At 37.9% G+C, this 18,454-nt stretch overlaps 1 protein-coding gene across 18 annotated transcripts in view; it reads right to left on the bottom strand.

Annotated features, from left to right (window-relative positions):
* Nucleotides 1-18,454, bottom strand: part of OSBPL3 (oxysterol binding protein like 3) — a 97,754-nt gene that overhangs the window by 52,549 nt on the left and 26,751 nt on the right. The window contains exon 2 of one of the 18 annotated variants that reach the window (XM_064506295.1): nt 5,742-5,806. The exons of the other annotated variants lie outside the window; for them this stretch is intronic. The gene's annotated coding sequence lies outside the window, so the exon portion shown is untranslated. The remainder of the gene's footprint in view (nt 1-5,741; nt 5,807-18,454) is intronic. 18 annotated transcript variants of the gene reach the window in all.

Here is an 18,454-nt window from a genome sequence, read left to right as displayed (position 1 = left end):
TGATTTCAATACAAAAAGGAGCCATGTAGTCAAAAGGCTATTTCCATCATCATTTTTTCAGTGTGGAGTCTAAATGAAATTAAGGCATAGGCACAATAGCATTTCAGCATAGATCAGAAGTGCACTTTATTTGTAAATCTCCCAATCACCTCCCACCAGTCTTAGACCATGGAAACCAAATCCCATTTGGACGAAATGAAACCATCAGACATGCTCCAGGAATGCACCTAGTGCTTACAGCATTCAGTCTAAGGTACCAGACTAGAGCTAGTCCCTACACAGGTACAATGTGGATGTTGGGTCCTCATCAATAACTGTCTTACTGCAAAGGTCCACATGAACCGCACTGCTCTACTTGCTCATGTAGGCATGGCCCAGACTCGGACTCATGTCACCTAACTTTGGGTACTCAACTGAACACATAAGGGAACCCACGCAACATCATTTGCCCTTCTGGAATCAGAGATGGGCACTTCTCCAGAATTCAGATGAGTCCACACAAAGTCTGAACTATCTTCTGATACTGCAGAGTTGAAGATGATGACTCAGCCATCTAATCTGATGTGCTTAAATGAGGGGCAGGAGGCAGGTGGAATAAATCTGACCACAGATCATCTGCAGTAGCATTTTGACACAGCCTACCTCTGAAGGGCTTTTGTATTTTCCTTTATTCCTCCAAATTAACTTACTTTGTGAACTGAAAAAAAAACTTTTGTTACCAGCCCTGAAAAAGGCAGGAGTGAAACCTGTCCTCTGTTCAAAGTCTTTTCTCTTACTGTTTTATTGGTGTTTCCAGTAACTTAAATAATAGTCTTGAGAGTTCCAGATGTGAACATGAGAATGCATGTGTGAATACTGAACATGCGTACAGCCTCTGTCCAAAGGGCTGCATCCTCCAGCAACCACTCTGTGCTCTTTTTTTAAACACTCTCCTTCTTGAAGTTCAGGAAGAAGTAAGTCTAGGTACCTTTCAGCAATAACCAAGTTATTCTTCCAATAAGGTGTGGATACACCGATCCTACATCCCAAACCAACCCTCATGCTCTGGCTGCCAGCAGCAGTGACTGGGCCTCCCTGGGGTTACTCATATTTTATGTTACCTGTAGAACTTAGGGCTATAAGGTACAAGAGTAATTACGACTTTAAAGCAGATATAAAGATCAGTATTATCCTAAGCTAAAATTTCAGCAGGCTCTCATGTTTTCTGAGGTCACTGTGACACAATTACTTGTGCTTCAATTTTTTGCTCTCACCCATGCCACAGGATTTGCTTCCACCTTTCCTCTGAAGCACACAGTACCAGTTACCATGGTCTATTCCAAAAAGACGAGTCAAAGGTCTGAGGCTGGGGCAAATTCAAATCAATTTAGGATGGAGATTTTCACAAGTGCTAAGTATTTGCCTAATTCTTGTCTCTCAAGGCAACTGCAACAAAAGTAGGCAAAGAGAGTACTTTTAGAAATGACATCTCATCAGGCGCATTTTAAAGAATTAACAGTAAGAGCGCAACATATTGTTTCTAGCTTTTGCATCCCAAATCTATAAAGAGCACTTATCTCTGCTTGTCATTTGCTAAGAGCTTTATCTTTCTACATCAGTTAAAGCAAACGTAAACATACGACAGTATATACAACAGGAAGATCTATTAAAAAAAAATTACCATTTTGAGTTATTCTCAACACTTTAAGATAGCACTAGTTTAAGGCAGTTCCTCAATATCAAAATTCATCTCCTGCAACTCTTAAAACAAAAAGCTTGCAACAAAATTTAAGCATTCCCACAGCTCACAAAAGAAGAAAGGCAGACATTTAGAAAAATCTGGAAAACTGCAGTATGCAATCAACACTAGGCAATTATTTTTGTTATGGCTCTAGAAGAAAAATAAAGACTTAACAGCTGTTTCAGAGCTGTTTCATCAGTGAAAGAGCACTGTAAAGAGCATTTAAGCAGCAAGACCGGAAGCATGTATCTTATTCTGTAGCTGTAGTCAATTAAAGTCTTGTGAATAAAACAACAGCAACAGCAGAACGCCTGATGAAAGTCATGCGGGCACAGCAAGTGCACAACCAAGAAATCCAGATCAGACTTGCAAACCACCTCAACTTTCACTGAATTAAAAAGAATAATCCATGCTAAAACTTTTGCTCTCTAGTAATTATTAAAAAGCTAAGTTACATTCACTCACATTCACCTGGATCAACAAAACAGTATTATTTCCCAACTAATGCTTTCATGGCTTTCTCCATTATGTTTTGAATTGCTGGTTTTAATCTATCCGACAGTCTCATCTGGCCGAGCAAGGGAAAGAGTTATTTATAGACTACAGATATGCCACATACAACTACTGGAGATGTCTTTTCAAGAAAGTTAACTGCAGTTCCAAAATTACCATAAGATTCATGCTGTTGAAGGACATAAAACAAATACTGTACTATTTCTGAGTATCCACTTTACAGGAAAAGAAAAGAAATAATTTTATATGATTAGGTTATTAAAATAAGTTCTGAAAGCAAAAGTTCATAACAAATTAAGAAAGTTAGCAGTAACAGGGAGTATTTCAGAAAGAACATCAAACAGATGCTGTCGCTAGATACTGTCCAAATCACAACCTCTGCTGAGCACATATGTTCATTATATAGGGGTACAGGTTCATGAATAGCTCTGAAATACTGTTATGATAGTTACTTCCATCTAGCCCACTTCTTTAAGGAGGATATTGATGTAATTAAATCGCACTACTTCACTGACCCAGGAGAAGAACAGTTCAAACTGGGAGCAACAAAGAAGGGAGCAACAAATCAAGCAAGATGTCAAAGAAGAACATGCTTCAATGTCAAGTCTACTCAGCCTCTTTTGAACCAATGCAAGTGTCTGCTGTTTCACTAACCCTTGGGGTGAATGATGCAGTTTCTTATATTAGTAAGATCTTGCATAAATTTAGAAATAGGTCAACATACATCCTAAAATGTAAGTGCATATAAAAATAGCACCTTTCCTCATGTCCACCAGAGACATTGCCTCTAATATTGCATGTGACATATAATAATTTTAAATGTGTAATCTTGACACTTTTTCCCCCCTTCTCTCAGGAAGAAAAAGCAATAATGGCTGTATTATTATTGTAAGCAGTTAGCTCTCATACCACCCTTTTAACCCAACTTTACAGACAGGCAGCTTGTTGCTCTTTAGCACTAGGCATTCGAATGAGTGGGGTCTCAGAGGCCCCCCTGCCAGCTCCTAGTACAATCTGCCCATAGAATTCAAAGGCAAAGCCACAAGCCCTGGGACCACAGGCACCAGTTTGTAATCCACTAAGAGAAGAGCCCACAGTCTTCCCTATGAAGAGGACAGAGGAGAAAGTGAGAGCTAGTGAGCTACGATCAAATCCTATCCTGGGAGCGTATATACTTCACACAGCAGGGCTGATGAGGTTGACAGCCCTTACTGCACTCAGTTAACAGAGAGGCAGCAGGACTGTTCACAACAGAAACAGTATAGATCCAGAGAAGGACTTAAAAGTCACAAGAAAACTAAAGGATGATCAGGCAATGGAAGAGAGAGAAAGGCTTGCTGTTTTCAATAAGCAAAGTCATAGGCACACAGTATCATTTCACCTGTTACAGTTGGTTAATGACAACGTCCCAGGGATGGTACAAGTAGAAAGATTACCATCAGGGCTTTGGCACCAGCTTGGTTGCCTTTCGTTCTTCTGTTATCTGTTACTATTTAAAGCTTTGTTTAGTTCATTAAAACAAAGATATTCCATTATGCTCTGAGCTTTTTCCTTTTTAAAACAGTTTGTTATTGGTAAAATGTTACTGAAATACAGTGTCTGTTTTTCTACATTCAATTTTGATAGGCACAGTGTAAGTTCTGGTAGTCAGTGCCTTCTTGTGGCAGTATGTGTCTGTCTGCCAGCATGTAATAATTCAAGATTTGAAGACAGCACTGTCTGTACATCAAGGAAAAGACATCACTCTCCTGTCAAATCACTGAATCCAATATAATTTTGTATCAGATTGCCTTGTTTGTGAGCTGATAAGCTGTGTAATGCTGTAAGCTGCATTAAGCTACCAAGGTTGCCAGCAAGCACTGTATTTTATTAAACGAACTGACATAGCTGTGGAGAAACAAAACCAAAAATCAATCATATGTGGTTTTAGGTATTACAGCAAATAGGACTATTTGAAGAGTTTCTGTGACCCAGGTATGATCCTTACACAGTCTGAAGAGAAACATCACAGGGTATGTATGAACAGCAAACAGCTCTTCTTTCAGCTCTTGGACAAAGTTAGACATACTTATTCAAGAGTGGCAGGATCCAACAGGCCTGTTTCGTCCCCTCTGATATGGTGGTTTAGCTTTCACACTTCAGTAATTACTTTTCAAGTACTTTTTCAAGGTTTTGAAAAAGGTACCTCTTTTCAAGATAAACTGAAACTCTGTTGTATCTGCATAGTGTATGTCACTCAAAATTAGTAGAAAAAGTTAAACAAAATAAACTTCTAAGGATATTTAATGTTTCACCTTTATAAGCAGGCTTATTAACTCAAAATTTAAATTCCATTAACTTTAATGACTGAGGTAACAAGATTGAGTTCTTAGGATACACAAAAATTTGTGCAGACACTTCACAATGTATAATAACCATCGGTTACAAAAATTTCACATTTCTTCTAGACCAACTTACTACATCTTTAGAGGCTTCAGCCTCTTAAAGTCTGTTCCAATACACCTTTTCCAGTGTTCTTTATGACATTAATATTTATAAACAAACTGCTGCAGCCAGACCTACAGCTGTCTTTTAAAGATTATGTAAAGACCAACTATATTTTCAAATTAAGATAGCCTGAAACTTAAGAGGTGCATAGTCCAGTATTCTGACCAAACAGCAGACAGTTGTAAGCACAGTGTTAACCCTCTCCAACATCTTCTTAGACTAGGGGCCACTAACTCACCTATATTGTTTCTGAACGTGCAATATGTGAACAAACTTTGACACTTCAGAGAAGTGTTACAGGAAACAATATTTATGAAGTATACTGAGGATAATTAGTACTACATTAAATAAGTATTTTTGTTTTTAATGCGAAAAGGTAAGAGTTTGTTAACTCTGATCTTTAGATGGAAGAAAATTGGCAAATATGAAGAAAACCACATTTCTGTGTACATTTTGAGTGTTCACTTTAATTAAAAAAAGTTAAAGATGTTCACAAAACAACATATCCAAAACATCTCTAGGATGTCCTCGCTGCTTATAGTTAAGGCAGATATACTATTCTGAGATGCTCCATCTCCTCTAGAAGTCATCCAGACAGATTTCACTGAAAACCAACACAACTTCAGGGATTAATTCCAACCTTTTTGGTTCTTTTGCACTGGACTACAGATCTCTTAACCAAAAATAAAAACACAACATGAAGTGGCCTCAGTGCTCTACTGAAGCGCACACATCCTCTGCTAATATCTGAGTCTCTGACTCAGCAGGCTGTCTAGAAAGAAGAAAATACAGATATTTTTTTTCTTGGAGCTATTAGCTCAGGCTTTGTGTAGGAAACACTGGCTTAACATAGCAAATTGCAAATATCTTCTCAAATTACCTACATCTAATTTGCTGGATTCTTCTCCTTCAATTTAAATGTATATACACCATGAAGTTCAGATCCTTTGCAATTTCAGAACTGAATGTTGCCTAGCCAATGCTTTTTATGACAGTGAAGCAGACTGACATCAAAACATACCTGCACTGATCAGGGAGTGTTTAGGGCTGCTCAACCACCTCTATAATTGTCCAGAAGACCAAAAGCTAGCAAAGAGAAAGAGCTATGAATGACCTCATGCTTAAGTCATATACCTTTAAGCATCTAAAAGATAAAGAAAATACATAAACACACAAATAATTAAGAAAACACCTCAAATCCAACTTGCATATGTAGATGTGGGCTGAAACACTCTCACATCTGAAAGAGTTCATTTTACTTGCAATCATGAAAATTTGGCAGGGTGTATGAATTCCTGAAAAAACACTTTTATGGAAGCCTTCTTCCCTGAAATAGCAGCCACTGTACACAACGCATAGGGAGTAAACATTAAAGCAACAAGTGTCTAAACATATTTAGCTGCCTGGTTAAACACAGAAGTAGTAACTCAAAATAGTAGCTTGAGGTTTATGTTCAAGTCCATAGGCTCCTGAAACCTCTATGGTTTTGGTTTAAATGTTGGGAGATATTATGAGTTTCTCAGACTCCTGTTTTATTATAAACATAAGAATTTTCAATACATCATATGATATATAAGTACGTACACATACTTATTCCATCTTTTTCTCATGATGATAACTCCCCCCCAACCCACATACACACACCCTGCCAGAGAGACTAACAGGCAGGTTACAGATTTATTCCATCCATTTTATTTTGGGGGGTGAAATTATGGAAAACATGAGTAATACAAACTCAAACACTGTACTTCGCACAGATTCCTGATGGATTCTTCTCATACTGAAATCATGACAAAACATTTTTACTGAACTGTAGGACAAGCAAAAGACTCTACACTTGGTAACAGTAATCTGCATAAATACAGGATAGACTAGAGGAAAACTGAGGAAGACTAAGAGGAAGAGAACAGACCTAAGAAAAAGTCTAAAGGTTTATAACGTATCCCAACATGACTAAGAGTCAGAGTGTGATGCAACTGCTGAAAAAACAAGTATTAACAGGGAGATGCAATATTAGAGTAATGCCAAAAGAATTCACGACATAATCCTGCACTCACTCACACTGGTAAAGCCTCAGTTAAAATACTATACCCCACTTTGGTTGCCATACTTCAAGTACAATTTGGCTCTAAAAAGAGACCTAATTGAGAATTAGAAAGGAGTAACAAACAAGACCCTGACAGACAGATCACAAGATTGGGGTTTCATTAGCATAAAGGAAGACACAGGCTTATCATCAGTGAAAGGTGACCTAACTGCATGCTGCTGCCCCAGCAGCACCCTAAGATCCCACCATCTGCCCCTCATGAGAGCTCAGCTACATTAGTTTAGTCATCCAGCAAAAAAATAATATTTTTGGGGGGAGGAGAGAGTATGATTATTTTTCAGGTTTCTAATAAAGCTAAGTTCAGTTAAGTGCTGAAGTAATTGCCCAAGAAGATGGTAGAACCTCCATCATCTATCTTGATCTTCAGAAACCTTGAAACAACTGTCAGAAATATAATCAACCTTGCCTAGGAGCAGAAGGATGGAGTAGGTAAGACTTGTAATTTCCCTTTCCACTCCATTTTCTACAACTCAATAATTTTAAAACTGTTTGTCTAAGTAAATGCTTAAGTGAGGCAAGTGTCCAAGTCTCTCTCTAAAATAGACTCACTTAAGCCTCAATGAAGATTAAGAGAACAGAATTGCCTAGTACCTATTTTCATAAGAGCTCTAGAGCTTAATCTTATCTGAAATATTGACTCCTACTGGAGAAACCTCTTTCTTTGTCTAGGGAAAAACACGCAATTTAAAGTAGATGTGTCTTTGAAACTTGAATTTTTAAAAGAAAAGGCACAGTCATTGCTGCTCACAAGATGGCTAAGAATCCCCTTTGGGGAGGAGTAATGTATTCAAATATGGGTTTTGTTAATTCTATATCTTTTAAGATTCTGCATGCTGTTTTATAGAATATGCATCAAATTCATTGGGCTAGAGCACTTGCCGTAACTATTAAATTACTATTTATTTCACAATGATTTTTGCTAAGTATTCCTGGAAGACCCATGGAATGAAGTGTGTGGACAAATTAGGTTTAGGACATAAAGCTGAAACAGAGAGGCAGTATTTTGAAGCCAAGCATTACAAGAGCAGGACAAGAAGAAACAGAAGGACGTTTGAGAAGGCTCAGGCTGGAGCTTCTTGAGGACAGACAGGACGATGCCTACGACCGTCCATTCTGCTGGGAACACAAGTCATGGACGTGTATACAGGCAACAAGAACAGTGAGAAGCACCTGTAGATGGAGTGACCCATTCTCTTGGAAGATGCATCTGTATCACACTTAGTCCTAAATCCATTCATATTTATGACTGTAACGAACACCTTGACAAAGGGGAACAGGAAAGAGGTTGCACAGATCAGGTTTTCCATCTGCAACATTATCCTCATGGCAGAGGATAAACGTGAAATGAAAGAGACCTAGAAGCAGGCAGATGTAAGACACAGGAAAACTGTTCATAAATTACATGCAGTGCTTTGCCAGAAATGATGAAAAACAGTAAAACTGATGTGTGTATGTACACACACACACACACAAAAAATGATTTAAAGGTCTGTCCAGTGTTGATATTTGAAATACCAGCTTTTGGAGCCAAGAGGAGCACTTGAGATAAACTGCACAGAAATCAGCTCCTTCAAGAAGGCTGTAACAAAAAGGCTATAAGGTAAATTGGGCCAGCTATGACACAAAGGCCAGAACAGTGGCTGATGAAGGGAATAGGGCTGTTTCTCACTCCTCGATTAGATGAGGCATATGAAATGAAATTATACAAGACATGAAACATGTAGTTTCATTGGGGGAAGAATCAATCACAACAGCTGGGTTAGCAAGACAAGCAGGCTAGAGATTAGGGTCTCTGACTAGGTTAACGGAGTAGCTATTAAACAGGAAAGACCATAAAAGAGATCCTCTCCCCACCTCAAAAGACAGAAAAACAAAACAGTCTGCCCAGTTCTGAAATGCTGAAGGAGGACCTGAATCCAGAGCTAGGGTTACCTTAGAGGTAACTTCATGCAGACTGAACTGGTAAGAGAACTTTGGACCTTTTTGACTTTGACAAAAGAAAGAAAAGTGAACGTGAAGCCACAGAGGCAGCAACTATGCTCAAAACACACACACCCACACACCCTAAGATGTCCATTTCAGAGGGTGCTTTCACATCACCTCTTGTCCTACCAGCACATAGCTACAGTGGACGAAGTCTAAAAGCAAGTTAGGAGACTGGCCAAAACGGAAAGCTTCAATTAAGAATTGATGAATAATTTAACTTTATTATGGGCAACCCAGAACAAGGAAGATTTATAAGCAAGCTTAGTCCATTAAAAATTTATACAATTCAACTACACGATGGCATGCCAATGTAAAATATAGCATCCCTCCAGCAAAAAAGCTCATATTACAGAGTATGTTCTCAGCCGAGAACTTCTGTGGCTTTCAGCAGTAGCTCAGAGCTTCCACTGACAGGTTACAGCTCAAACTCAAACTCACTTAGCAAATAGCCAAAGCAGTTTAAGATATTCATGCTCCCAAGCAATTTGTTACTATCCCTTCACTGAAAAACAGTTAAAAAAAAAAAAAAAAATCACAGGAGCCCTCCATAACTCTGTTAAGTTTAGAGTCAGCTGTCACAGTGGATGGTTGCAAGTATTTTACTCTGCAGGCCAAAATGCAGGGATGGTAATCACCAGCTTGTGGATAGCAATGAGAAAGCGGAAGTGGTTTTATTTTCAACTGATCCAGACAGATCTGAAAGAGATACTCTGTTCCTAATCTTACATTTATATTCACATTAGTGCAAGCTACTATCTTGCACTTAATTAAAAACAAAAGAACTTCCACTTCATTAAATAAGCTGCAGTTACACTCCTGTTCTCGAGCATTTTTAGAGGTTTCAAGACTGGAGTTTTTAATTAGGATGCCTCAGCAACATGAAAGAATGAAGATTTTACAAAAAAAACTTGAATTGAGCTCAGTGAGAGAGTGCTACAACTTAACAACTCAGGTTTATTACTCCTAATGAGCACAACTCTTTTTTCTACTTCAGTTGTAGTCACTGCAAGCAGGCTATAGAGACAGCAGACAACAACATGAAGTTTTATAATTTGCGTGCAGTCTAGTATCTTTGTTGCTTCATAGCATTTTTGTGGTTGGTTATACTTGAACTACAACCAAACCACCTGGATTTTAATTACAGATGATAAAAAAGCAATAAACAGAACTGTTTACAACTGATGCAGATTTCCCTTAAACTTTTTAATATTAAAGAGTGTCACCACTGTTGTTCCACTCCTATCTCTCTACTTTCTTCCCATGATTTTTGTGTGTTTGTTTCCAAAAAGCTTGCATATAGGACAGGCTTTTCTAGACCATCAGACCTTGTAACAAACATAAATTAAACCTGTGGTTAATTATAAGTAGTGCAGCATCAGGCGTAACCTGGCATACTTGGCAAGATATTTGCCATAGTTTTTCCACATAGTGCACCTGAATTTCTGAAAAGGAGAACAAACAAAAAAAGTAGGAATTTATTTGAGGAAAGAGTGAAAAGCTTTTTTTCTTCTTTTGATAAAACCCTGTTTAAAGTAATAAAATAAATATATGCCAATTGTGCCTCCATTACTTTGGTAGACATGCATATTTTTTCCTTTCCTTAACTATTTTCTTAATATTCATCTTCAATGACATTTATGATTTTTACTTGCCAGCAAGCAACACTTTCAAGACAGAAAGTCTGAGGAAAAAAACCCATCCAAATACACCATTTTTACATGATAAAATTGAGAATACATAAGGAGGAAAACACTTTTACAAAGCCCACAATGTAAAATTCTATTTTCAACATAAAATTGTATTTTCAAAGGCTGCTCAAGCTTAAAACTCTGCATAGAAAGTTTTCATTTAGTCTTGGCCACAGAACTCCAACTGTGCGAAGATTAAAGTATTTTCATACCAGTAGCACTATTTTTTTCTAGAAAGAGATACATCTGTGCCACACAGTTAAATACAACTCTTAGAACAGAATTTCATTATTTTGCTTTATGTGTTTCGTTGTGGAAAGGTGGAAAAAATAAACACCTGCAGAAAGTGAAGAGCTGGAGAAGGAATGTGAAAAATAAAACTACTTTGAATGGTAACCAAAGCTAATAGAACTCAAAACTCCAGCGTTAAATGCACCTAATCTCTTCTCGTAAGCATTATGCTATATTGTTTTTGGGAACATGTCATAAAATATTTCAGAGATGTTCAGATCTTTTAGTTTTGTTACACTAAAATGACAAGGCTTTACATGGAATGCCACAAAGATAAATCTTGGAATGATGGACAGCAGCTGGAAGGATTACATTTGGAGAAGTAACACACAACAGCTTCTGCAGTTCTGTAATCTTTCTTTCTGCACTGAAAAATAAGGAAATAAGTCAACTGTCTGTCCTAGCCACAAACAAGGAGGTGGTGGTGGGGAGCCATGAGTCCCACAGGTCTGACTTCAGACTCTCATCCTCAGACATGCTAATTTGCCTGCCTGCTCTTCATTATCTGGGGGAAAAAAAGCACGGTAGTCTGAACAAATTTTCAATCCTCCACTTGCAGTATAAAGACTGCTGCAAAAATTCCTTTTGGAAAGGCTTAAAGGCTTTCCTGGGGTAGAAGGGGGGCTTTTTATGTAGTAAATTCTTTATGGATAAAATTTCTATGAGAAGCATTTTGGGATTGGAAACAGAGATGTTGAAAAAGGTTCCAGATAATCTGATTGCCTAACAAGAGTCTGAGAGCCTGCATATATGGGCTGAGAATTAAAGGGGCATGCAGTTTCTATTTTGCCTGAAAGAACAGACCCTGATGTCCCTAGTCATGATGATATTCCAGGTTAGAAAACTTGCACTTATCTGGAGAAGCATAATATAGTTCTTGTTGAAACTACTCCTACATTATTCGAAGAGTAAGATGATTGAAAGGATGCTTGCTACTGTGATTTTACAATACAAATTAGAGAATGAACAGGGAAGGCAGTAATTGCTTCAAGTCAGTGACCAAACTACAGAATAAAACAGATACAGTGACAAAACAGACATGATCTCCTGCAACACTCCAATATCGTTTATGTCACCTAGAGAGTTTAGAAAGAGACCACTGATCACGCTTAACAGGTATCACTACTTTCAAAAGGGTGACCAAAGGCGAGTCATACAGACCACAGCATGAGACATTTCTTGAGCGTCTGGTGCAGTATTCTATGCCATCATTTTAGTAAATGGAATTAAAATACTGCCAGAATAGCAGGCCAGGTCGTTTGGGAAACCCACACATCACAATCCAAATAATTTATATTTCTGCCAAGTAGAAAAAAAGTTATTCAACAACCAGAATGAAAAAAAAATCTGATCTCTCTCCTTACTTTTCTCTCCTTTTGGCACCATTATGTTTTTGAACAAAAATGTTGAAAATGAAGCATGGGAGTAGCATCTGAGTGGCATCCAATGAAAACTGACCACATCACCCTTCCCAAAACATCCATTCTGAAATACAGTTCCTTTAGACTTGCCCAAAACTTCACTAACTTTCACACTTTACATTTTGCTTGCACCGTAACTGATAGAATTTCTAGACACACAAATGCTTGTCCATCACCAACCTATTTATAAATTCAGTATTGTGCCCAAATACCGGATGTGAAGTTGCCTTTCTTCCCTATGATGTTCAGCAACTGATTCTGGAAAGCCCATCATCTGTTCTTTCAGGCTGTTTGTCCAATTCCAGTATACAGTGCTTCAGGGTAATTACAGCTTCCCATAAACACTGCAGTGCATTGCTTTTGATTCCTTGGGCAGAGAAATCTGAGTTCATTTTTGCCTGCGGACTCAACAGAGAAGCTTGAATAGAGTTCACACCTGCTACTTCTAGCTGGTACATTCACAGCTCCATCTCCTCTCCGCAGCTTCCCCCTTGCCCCGTTCCCAGTGTCTGGAATGCTTTTCTAGAGGTAGGCCAAGATATGGAAGAGCATGAGGTAGTTAAAACAGCAGCTTTACCACCTCATACAGCAAGTTTAAGAGGCCAGCGAACTCACCAACGAGTGCAGGAACTGTCAAGCTGGGTGCTACGAGTTAAGCACAGGAAAGTAATGCAACAAATGCCTTTCTTTCTATAGGAATGTAATTTAGATATATTAGCTGAGAATCATTAAGTTACACATTAGTTATGTCTGCACAGAGCAGAACAACAATTAACATCATGTACATAATTAACCACTGCCTTTCTATATTCGGAACCAATTCTAGGGATGCTGCAGACCTAATTTTTCCTCAGCTGAGCAAGTAGTGAGATGTTACTTGAGCAACATCCACTTAGAATAATCAGCCTTCATGTCCACATACACAGAAGCAAGATATTTCATAGGTACCAAATTAAGTAAACCATCAGAAAGCAAACAGCTCAAATTAGGTTGCCACCCTTTGTCCAAAACCACTAAACAAAAGCATTCTATTCGACCTTCTGTGTAACATACAGAATAGGACTTGTTCACCGCTATTAATAGAAAAATCAGCTGATCTGCATGATCATTTCAAAGTACTCTGCCATACAATAACTGCAGCAATATTAGTACTACTTTTGTGACAGCAATAAGATATTCTTTATAATGGAAAGTATTTTCTCTTTACCCTGCATTTTATAACATTTATTCTGTTTCACAGCAGCTAAATACTAAGCAAAGGCCTTGCTGAGGACACTTTGCTAGATCATCTCAAAGCTGTCCGTTCTCTGCTCAGTGACAGGAATTTTACTGACTAATAACTGGGGCAGTTGCAGCCTGATGCTCTGAGGCCTAAGGACAATTAAAGGTCACTCTCCATTAGATTATACTGGCCACTCAAAAGAGATTATTTGGATGTTGAGGTAGAAGCCAGCTAGCTCTGAGTCACTGCAGAGTCCAAGCAGATCTGGATATTTCACTGAACACCTGTGTCACTTGTGCTTTCACAGCTGGCCCCTGCACTCGCAGATCTGTCAGTGTGCCATCTACACCTGGGAGACTCAGGTTGAACGCATCCTTCTTCTTTATCAGAATACACCTTTAACAGCTACATTCCATTTATCAGGCTACGGATTTTGCTGCAACAGCATCTTCCATGGCAAAACTGCAATTTATGCTGGTCATAGAGCTGTTTAATTTCCAGTACCTACACATAGCATATGCAAATTTATATACATTTACTACACACTGGTGTACAGTGCTGCTATCTATTGATTCCAGTGCTATTAATCCTTTTAAAATTAAGTCTTTTTAATGAGCACATTTAGTTTTTCAATAGCACAGCCTTTGTCTTTTAAATGCATACATCATGCCAAGACCACAGTTCTGGGCTGTAACTTATAAATATAGTGATGCATGTTTATGTAATTAAAAAAAAAAAAAAAAGTCCATCTCCTCACAAATGAAGTCAAATTGCACAACTGGTGCAGAAGTTTCATTGCCCACACAGGCAGGTGTCCAGGTGAAGTGTTGTGCTCCTTACCCCTTGCAACCTGCTATCAAAAGGGCCTCTGGCTTACAGCCAATAGCTCAAAGGTCCCACTCCCACGCATTCAAAAATTCCTCAAATGTTGTGCTGCTAGTCATAAATAGAGTTTGAAGATGCTAATAAATCCCAAAATATTCAAAGCTGTCTAAACAGAAGCACACCAAGTAACATGCGTTTCAACCAACATAACTTCTCTGCAGCATTTATATTCTCCTCCATTAGGACTTTGGGGGGGTGGGGAAAAAAAAAAAAAAAAAGGGAAAACTAGAATAGTCATTTACTTTGAGCTGCATTATTTTTCAGCCTTATTGGGGGGTTGAAAATTTTAAGCTTGCTTTTTTAAAACTATAAAAAGGGCAAGACATTGACAGGAATAAAGTGAAGAAGTCTTAGAAATAAGATTTTGGCCTGGTTGTGTCTTACAAAAATCTGAAACCTGTTCATGATTTGAAAATGTTCTGCTACTCCTACTTTTAAAGATGCTATCAGTTTATCTATTACACAAAGAAGGGTACCTGATTCACTCCTATCACCCATTTTTCTTTCTTTCATTCTCTGTATTTCTCTAAGCCTCCAGTTAGTGTCCTTTACAGCTTTCTCCCATGCAGTCCTCCATACCTCCCACCACCAAGTACAGATGACTACCACTGATGTGTACTGCTACTTTCCTATCAACACATCCACTTTCACTAAAACATGACTCATTTTAGTGACACTATTTTGGGGCATTGAAAGATGCTCAGTATTTAGGAATGTTTTGTGTTTCTTCTTTTGAGAAATATTTCTGTCACAACAACCAAAAATCTTTCAGCTGAAATATAATTCCAGAGAGAAATCATACTTTAGAGCAATCAGAACCAGTGAGAATTTGCAGCCGTTTCTCTGGGGGCTGGAAGAGAATGACTTCAAATGAAAAATTGAGTTTCTTATAGCAAGCGCCTTCAACAAGACATCTCAACTTCACAATCAAGTGTGACTTAATGAGACAGTGTGAAGCTGCTTCATTGAGTGCTTTGTCTTTTCTTTCATTTCAAGTGCCAACTTTCCTTTTAAGTAAGAGCTGTTCAGCTCCTTGCAGTCATTGCTTCTTTATATGGGATTTTTTTTTAATTAAATGAGCATTATTTTTTCAAGCTGCCCTGACATATTAGGACATGGAAACAGTTGCCAATACAAGTAATATATTACTGCCATTCAAAACCAATTTATTTACCCCAAATATATCCAAAGTCAGTCCCTATAAAAGAATTTGTTTAGCTTCACGTGTGCCATCCAGCAAAGTATACACTTACTAGAATAGGAAATGCAATTTTTCAAAATTTTTTTCCAAACTTTTAAAGACGGACTTTTTCCACACCAGATCATAAGCTGTCCTTTATTTGATGAAGATTAGAAAATTGCCAGCAAAAAGGCAGATGTTTTATAACTACTCAGGGTAAGGACGGATGCAATTTCCTCCATAGCATCTGCAATTAGGCAGCGCCAGAGACAGTTACAGAAACAAACCATGGAGTCGTACGTCCATTGTGGCAGCTCCTGCATCTTCTCACCAGCGTTCTTTCACAAAGAAACTTGCCAATACAGGGCAGACAAATCTCCGGGGGCTACACCTGCCAAGTAGTAGGGGGGCAGGGGTAGTGTTCGTGACTCAAGTCCTTAACGGCTGTTACTTAGCTAGCGCCAACTCTTACTAGTGTTTTCTTTAATATTTCCTTGGAAATTGTTTGTCACTTAAAAAAAAAAAACACCACACGCAGCTGAAATATAATTCCAGAGAGAAATCATACTTTAGAGCAATCAGAACCAGTGAGAATTTGCAGCCGTTTCTCTGGGGGCTGGAAGAGAATGACTTCAAATGAAAAATTGAGTTTCTTATAGCAAGCGCCTTCAACAAGACATCTCAACTTCACAATCAAGTGTGACTTAATGAGACAGTGTGAAGCTGCTTCTCCACCAAAACTCCCACTACTCACTAAAATTTTACAGGTGACACAAACTACAGTTTGGCCAAATAGCTCAAATATTCTTCCAGATTCAGCGTCTCAGATAAAGCATGAATGATGGCATAAGGCAAGAAGAATTTTAGATCTAAGCAACATTTCAAAAGATTTGGAACTTCCAGTTGTGGGATGACTCTCAAAACAGGCAAGTGAATTTCCTCACTCTCCAACTACACCCCAAGCACAATTTGAACTAATAAAGAGAATTCTTGTTTCCAAATTTGATATATCCAAAGTGTTTCTTTGGGGTAGCATCCAACGCAGTCTACTTCCACAACAGAGCCCCTGCTGCAGAAAGCTAAGAAGATAATTTAACTGAAATGGTAAAATCCCCACTTTATTAGACAGACAACCAGGGTCCTCCCTTGCCACTGCTACCCTTCCTCTTCTCTTATTCTCAATACATCCCCCAATGACAATGGGGGGAATAAAAATAAAGAAGTGTGTCAAAGACTGTTTCAAAAGAAATCCAAAGAGTTCAGTCTTCATTTCAGACACACACACTTTTTAACAGTTGGTTAGAAGGCAAAGACATAACATGTACAACAATAAATTTTTCATCCTTACTGGTAAGCTACGGAAGAAATTCAGCTCTATCTACATTTCCATTACTTTTTGCTTACTTAAAAAGAATGATGAGTGAACCATCGCATTCATTAATGCTCTTTCAAACTGCAGCAGTACCAGATTATAAATCTTGGGTTTAATGAGCTTTGATTTAAAAGTCTTTGGTAGTTACCCCTATGAAAGTGTATTACTGGAAACAAGTAACTGTCTCACTTATTTAGACTATGGCAGTTAGAGCTGTTGCATATTTTAGATCTGTAGTCTTTCCTATTAACATAACGGGAATGAAGGACCTGTTCTTTGTTTCTCAAAAAACAAGCAGATTCTGTCACCCCACACGATAACATAAAAACATACTTAAATTTAGATCATTAAGGACAGCCTGAAAGATTAACAAAAATAATTTTGCAAAATGTACAGATGCTATTCAAAATGTTTTTTAACCTTAGCATTTTATTTCTGAAATTATGATTACACTGCCTCACTATAGCCTTGAAATGATTTAAAACAAAAAAGCCAATTGAAGGAGCATATGTGCAACAGCAAGGTTTTAAAAGTATTCTATCCATGGTATTAGGAAGAGCTGCTGATCTACTACTTGGAATCTGTGTGCTCTGCAAAGCTAACCTAAACTTTTGTATAACAGCATTTTCTCCAGGTACTTTCTGTTGCCTGCCCTTAATTGTTGTATACTGCTCATTCCAAATGGCGAAGGCAAATGGGAACTAAAAAACTGCTACTTCTTCACCTAATAAATGAACAAACTAACAGCAACAAATTGTGCAAGAGGATGAGATCTGCAACTTCTACATTTCTGAAGGACAACCAGAAGCAAATCAGCACAATACATTTCTATGCGTGTTGCACATTCTTTAATTTAATAAAAATATGCCTGTTTCTGCATTTTAACCAATTTCCATGCAAATGCAGCTTGCTATGGATCATATGCAGATTATCTTAGTCAACATTCTTAAAGTAATAAAAAGATAGAAATACAAACCTGAATTAGACTGCTACACTACATGAGCTATTCATTAAATCAGCAAATGTGTATAGCTGTCCGTAAATTACTTTTGGATAAACTAAGTTAAATCTAGTACAAAGTATCCGCTTACAAGTCATTCTTTTAACAAGGCTCTATCTTTTGTTATCTTCATAAAAGAAAGCAAAAATAAGGATTAAAACCAACTAAAGAAACATTTTTCTTCTGGATTTATGGCCACTTCTGTAGTTTTCCAGTACCCCCTCAATTTGCACAAGCATAGAGATACCTAGCATGTTTCCTCTATGTGAGTAGAGAGCAACAATACTGTTACAGACTCCTCTGTTCGTATTTTTGCATCCCCATTTCCTTGGGGCATACTAAATTTAGTCAGAAGTTTACTAGCTATGACAGGCATCTACAGACACAGAAAATTTGCAAATTTAGACTACACTCATGACAAATGAAAATCCACTGAACACTTCAGTGCTTACTTTATGCAGCAAGTCTTCCTCCACCCATTGGCTAACCTATAGCTTTATTAAGAGTCCCAAAGTCTGAGGTAAATGAAGTGTTTTTTCCACTTTTCCATAATTAAATGTTTTTTCTCAAAAGCATTTGGCC

This window comes from Dromaius novaehollandiae, chromosome 2, assembly GCF_036370855.1.
Source record: "Dromaius novaehollandiae isolate bDroNov1 chromosome 2, bDroNov1.hap1, whole genome shotgun sequence".
Taxonomy (NCBI): domain Eukaryota; kingdom Metazoa; phylum Chordata; class Aves; order Casuariiformes; family Dromaiidae; genus Dromaius; species Dromaius novaehollandiae.
The sequence above is the reverse complement of the archived record's forward strand: the minus strand, read 5'-3'. Positions and strand labels throughout refer to the sequence as shown.